Source organism: Gasterosteus aculeatus, chromosome Y (genome assembly GCF_964276395.1).
Source record: "Gasterosteus aculeatus chromosome Y, fGasAcu3.hap1.1, whole genome shotgun sequence".
NCBI classification, from domain to species: Eukaryota; Metazoa; Chordata; class Actinopteri; order Perciformes; family Gasterosteidae; genus Gasterosteus; species Gasterosteus aculeatus.
In genome coordinates this window covers 6,931,257-6,937,597 of record NC_135709.1, presented here as the reverse complement: position 1 = coordinate 6,937,597, position 6,341 = coordinate 6,931,257, and the positions used below count along the sequence as shown (strand labels likewise).

At 41.6% G+C, this 6,341-nt stretch overlaps 1 long non-coding RNA gene across 1 annotated transcript; it reads left to right on the top strand.

Moving 5' to 3' along the window:
* The first annotated feature begins 3,401 nt into the window (after positions 1-3,401).
* LOC144391322 (uncharacterized) lies at positions 3,402-4,766 on the top strand. Its single transcript, XR_013455238.1, has 2 exons — positions 3,402-3,753; positions 4,279-4,766. It is a non-coding gene; the product is annotated as an uncharacterized LOC144391322 (long non-coding RNA).
* Positions 4,767-6,341: the final 1,575 nt, after the last annotated feature.

Sequence of the window (6,341 nt, the reverse complement as noted above, 5' to 3'; positions counted from 1 at the left end):
CGTATATTTGTTTCTAATATCCTACAATCCATCCCTTTACACCCATTTTGGTGTAAAAACCAATCAGGTGGATCGGTTCATCAAATTCCTCAGTTTTGTCAGATGTCTCGTCTATAATTTGTTTTGCATAACGTTTGATCCAATATGATACGCTTGATCTTACACATTCCAATCATAAGATGTGCATCTGGACACACCTTGTTAACTTGTACCTGGCACAGAACAAAAACTCCCTCGAAAACCCTTTTTGGGAATAAAACGAGGAAGAAATCTGTCGGAGAGATTGAAAGATCTTCTCCCAGGATTTAACATTAAATCACGGATGTCATGTGTACAGTATAAATTGACACAGGACACATTAATTTAATAAAACCTTATAGCATCATGAGGCTGGTCTTCTTGAATGAGTGCGGTGGTTATGACTCTAATGATAAGAGTCCTGATGCAGAGGATGCAACAGCATCCACCTAGGAATAGAATGCCGGCCATAATGGAGACTGTTATCACAGAAATAAACAATTGTTTGTATTTACTAAATCATGAGTCCAATAAGCCCGAGAAGCGGTTGTCAATGTCACTGTTCTCTGCTAGTTCTTCAGTGAGAGCTTTCAGCAGTGGTTCACCTCCATTTGTGTGTGCGGGTGTTTTCTCGACCATTTCAAGATCTCTTATGCTAAATGGTTGTTGTTGTTGTTGTCCATGGGGCAGTGTTTGTAGAGGGGCTTGGAAACTTGGTGTCTGCACTGGAAATCGATGGCTCCGATGTGACCCATGGGTCTAAGGTTATGCCTGTGCTGGGCTTTTCCCGGAATGGGTGGACGAAGGGTTGCTGGAACGGCCGTGTCCCTCAAAAAGGGAGACCGAAAGGTTTCTTGGACCCTTTCTGAATCGGTCCTAGTCTTGCTTCTGGTTCTCCTAGAACGATGCTTGTCTTGCTTCTGGTCCGGCTCTGCGGTGCTGGTTCTGCTGTGGTCGGTCCTGATGCTTCCTCCTGGTCCTGCACGGTGGTCAAGCAGACTTTGGGCTGAGGAAGTCCTTCCTCTCAGCGAGATGACGGTTGTTTGGTCACTGCTCACGGTTCCTTTGGCGCCACTCAGGTTGTTGACAGGAGGTCTCTCCTCTTCTGTGTCATGCCTCTCTGCGCCAGCAGGTAGCAGGTGCGTCTTCTAGATCCTGTGTGTGACTTGAAACTCATTAGACACCCCCCCAGGTATTCCCATAGCTTCCATTCTACTGATGTGGCTTTTAGGTTAATGTAGTTTATCAATTATTGGTGATGCATTCCTGTCTGTTGTGCACTGTGTCTATAGTTATGTTTTGTTTAATCGGGACAATACTGTTATCTTAATAAGTACAACTCAACGGAAAGGTGAATCTGTTTCACCGTCCGACCAGATGTTCAATGTGAATATGTCTATCTGCTGTATAGGTCTATATCAGAGAAATGTTTGGACATTATAAATGAAGAACCTTGATCTCTTGTTCTCACAATAATATCAACTGTGTGTATTTGCTTGTATACATTTCAATCATTTTTAGCATGGATTTAAATGAGGGGTTTCTGTCCATTTTCTTAATCTGAAAGTTGTGTGGTAATAACTCGTACAAAAACTAAAGTGTTTGTGGGATTATGCATGAGTGTATACTTCCTCTTGTTATCAAAGGCTTGGTCAGGCGACGCGTAGTGGTCGTCAATCACGTGTGATTTGGAACCATTCTCTTCTTGATCCTGTGAATGTCTCAGTTCCTGTGACCAGACTGATCAGGCGATCCGAGGTGTTGAAAGATCAGGATTCCCTGGTCAGCTGTTGAATAGAGAAGCACATTGGGGTGCCTACGTGTGTGTGTGTGTGTGTGTGTGTCTTGGTGCTCTTCCCAGGTGTTACTCCTGGTCTTTGTATTTTGTGCAAATTTAAACATTACTTATCTAGTCCTTAATTCTTTCCGTTCTAGTCATTATTTTCTTAATTGTAGCTTTAACTGTACCATTTACTTTACTATCAGTCCTGCTGACTGAATGAGAAGAACAATATTTCAAATTCATTCCAGAAATAGAAGTTAAATTGTGAGATTCAACTCTTGTGAGCTGTTCACAATACATTTCCTCCGGTATCTAAATCTTTCTTTTAGTAATTTATTTTGTTTTCCCATCGTTCAATTTGGAAAAATATTTATATCTACATCCCTCCTGTTGAGACATGTGTTATTTTAACACATGTCTCAAAATAAATGTGTCATAATCAGCATCAGGTGAGCTTCAGACCTCTTTGCATTGTCTCAAAGTTCGACGCTGGCTGGCGAGCTCTTCCTTTAAATTAAAAAACAGAGATTAAGAAAATAACAGTCCCTATGCAGTGATATATTTAAAAAAAATGCTTAAAGCATGATACACAGAATATTTGCATTCAAACAGTGTGTGTGGTTTTCAAATTCTGATCCGGGACTTAAGACCATGTTACTCTGAACAGATCCCCGGTAAAAAATAGTTCTGCTTATCCCGTTTGTTGTTGTATTAGGGAGACCTGCTAAGTCCCTCCTGTTGGTCAGCTGTCAGCACCCTTTGACCTCTGCATCTTACCAATCCGTTCACTGCTTCCTCCTTTTCTCCTTGCAGCCTCTCTGGGCTCCAGAATGTGTGTGATGATCTGTCACAAAAACTTCGAACAACTGTTTAACCTTCTAACCTTCTTTCCCATCTTTCAATTACGCTTACCATTTATCGTACCGTCAAACACCTTATGTATGTCCTTCATCAGTTTTCAACTTCCCTCGTCCTTCTTAACTTCCATTTGCCCATCACGATCAACCATCTGTTGGCCCCCAACAGATGGTTGGGGGCCAGCCACCATTACAGTCAGTTTACCATTGTCTTTGTGACTTTCCATAACAATTGGACTTGCATTTGCATTCCCATCAGTTTTTAGGGCTGCAGCAAACGTTCGGGTGTTTGTTACTTGCGTTCTCTAAGTGTGAAAACAAAACTTAACTCATTGTTTGTTAGTGACCTAGAACAGTCATGTATTCCTAATGAAAATTATATCAATATATCATATGTAGTTAAATGTATGTATGATTTGTTGATAAAATCATTACAGGATGGTGGTCTGTAACAAAGTTTTCCATTCTATACTGCTATTACTAATGTTATCCTATGATCTAAAACTTGCTTCCGTCATTACGATGCTGTATGAGATGTACCGTGCACTGTACATCTCATATCCACACTCAACAACTTGCAGCCTATCACTAAGTTTAAGAGAAAATAACAAATTATTTACAACAAGGTCTACAGGTTTTTCTCAAATCACATTATTTCCCACTCATTTAAACGTCTCCCTCTGTTGTCACGCTGTCTGTGTTAACTATTTACATATTCAGCGTGGTTACATGGATTCGAATAACTGGCTTAGTCTGACTGAAATCGTATTATCCGTTTCATGTAAACACCTTTGTCCGACTATGTGCGGTCGACTACGATCCGATTAACACCCCTGGATAACTCGATCCAATCCCGTTGATAGTTCGACTATTGCGGCATGTAACGGTGAATTGGATAAGGAACTGGACTTTGCGTCTTTGCGCATGCTTGAGATCCCGCCGCCCTCCTCCCTCCCAGATCGTGACCCGGAAGTCGAAAGAGACTGCTGGGAGCCTGGCCGGCAGAAAACAAACAAACAACGCTATGGACAACACAAGAGTCCCTAGTAGAGCACAACGGCGTAGATTCAGGTGTTCGGTTGCCAACTACCATGGGTAAGTTAATTTCAGTTGCATCACACTAAAACAAGTGCTAGATACCAGATGCTAGCTGATGCTGTTTGTGAGATGTGTTAGCAGTGCTAATATGTGTTGAAAAATATGTACCTTCCCATAACTTGCGAGGAATTAAATCGACGATGAAAACAATGTACAATCATAAAACGTAAGGCTAACCTGGGTCCCACTTGATAATCGTAACTTTTGAAGCTAACATGGGTGCCACTTGCTAGCTAGCCCTTAGTCTTTGAGAAACGTGTAGATCTTCCCACTAACTTGCAAGGAATTCAATTTAGAATGAAAGCTGGTTACAAACGTAATAAAGTGTACATTACATAAACTGAACTTTCTACATTTGGTTTTGCACTATAGTTGAGTTTTTATGTTTCTTTGTCTATTTTTATGTGCATGTAATTTCTTTGTGCACGTATTTGCTGTAAAGCACTTTGAGCTGCATTCTTTTGCATGAAAGATGCTATATAAATAACGTTTTATTATTATTTGTGCTGTACCATCTTATAGATACTGCAATGGACCCGGTAGAGACGCTGCTCGGAGGCTCATCTGGAACCTCCTCACCTAGTTCAACTACACCACCTTGAGCGCAGGAGGAGGTGAGGCCCAAGAGGAACGGTTGATCGCCAGCATCCTCCGCACTGACAGTATGGTTGAGAAGCTGATGCAGAGAATGGATAACATTCAACCTCAACCAAACACCACCACCACATCAACCACCGCAAGATGCGTATTATGGTTATGGATGCCTTACTTATTTACACTACCGCCTGAAAAGCACCTTACCGTTCATACAGCACAATTTCTACACTCTACCTCACTGTGTGTGTGTGTATATATATATATATATATATATATCAATATCAATACACAATCAGAATTTTATATATATAAATATTTGTTTTTTTGTGACATTCAAGGTTTTACCTTTTATACCTCTTATACCTTGTTTTACGTTTCTCAATATTTCTTATAAATAAAACACTTAACTAAAACTGTGAGTTTCTTTATTTGTGAAATGAAACACACATGAACTGTACATGAACTTTATTTACAAACCTATGACAAACTGGCAATTATGTAATGAAGACGTCTAAAGGTATGGTCTGTGCAGGGGGAAGTTTGCACTCACTGTGAGGGCAGCTCTGATCCTCTGTCCATTTTTTTGTCGTCTGCGTGATTGTTGCCACGACCACCTGGCTGTGGCAGGTTCGATGCAAGTGTAGTGTAAGAATACGTGTTCAAGATTTGGAGCCTGGTCGGGGTTATCGACTTCTCTCGTTCTGGGAAATTTATTTGTCAGATCACAGGTCAAGTATCAGCGCTGCGTTTGCAAAGGCAGGAGCAGTTCAGGCAGCACACAGGCCGGAAGAACAACTAACTAACATCAGCAAGAACATCATGTTTTATAACCCTTGAAAGACAGAGAAGGAAATATTTCTATTGGCCCTAAACTGGCGTAGAGGAGGACCTTCCACCTCCCGCATCTAAGATCCGGTCACATCCAATGTCCAGACTCCTGACTTAACGTAAACATCGTAAACAGAGTGTGTATGTTGAATAGTGTTGGTGTGTCTCTAACCCCCCTTTGGCTGGTAAATCTTCTAGTTGACCCGCAGACCTTACATTCCTCAGCCAGAACTGACTCCCCATCCTGTCAGACTCGTGTCTGCCTGCTTGGCAGATCCTGCTTACCCCCCTTTACCTAACTCTTAAATCAAGACTAGACAGCAAACCCCCAACTAAGCCCATGAAAATAACTTTTGATTATCAATTCCCCCTTTTTACATAATTCATTATGTAAACCAAAAAAAATCAAAGGAAACCACCAATCTAAACGCTAAATATCTATATCAGTGAATACGGGTGAATGCAGCAGTCCTGGAAATCCCTAAACAGTACAAAAAATCTAAACCGAGTATAATAGACACAGAATACATCCTAGCCTAGAAATATCACACCATCTACGTGTATGCATCCACTATATATGATGTGTGCAACAGCAGATCACGCGGACAGGAATGTTGAACCTAAAAGGATTTCTTCTTCAGGTCCCTCGAAGTTGGTTCTTACCATACCTATCTCCTCTCCAATCTCCTCCGGCCCTAACAATTGGATCCTCTCATGTAACAAAGCCATCTGGTATGGCAAGGGTATCTTAGCATCTATTGCAGAGGTGATGCATCGGAGACATAGTTGTCTGATACAGGGGATGCAGCAGCATCCACAAAGGGCAAAAACCACTATTGCGATTACTAAGGTCAGAAAAACTGACAGTAAGAAGCCCTTCCATTGTCCAAAGTATTTACCAAACCAATTACCGACGGTGCCGTCTATACCAGAGTGTTCAGCTAATTCAACAGACATGGCTCTTAGTCCGTGTAATGCTCTAGTAAAGGATCCATCTGGGGCGGTGTTATTGGGGATAAAAGTGCAGCACGCTTGGCCAAACATCGCACACACTCCTCCTTTCTCAGCTAATAACATATCCAAAGCCATCCGGTTCTGGTAAGTCATCAATGAGGTGGCCGATAGTTGGCTGTGCACCCCTTCCAGAGCATCTCTCGTCA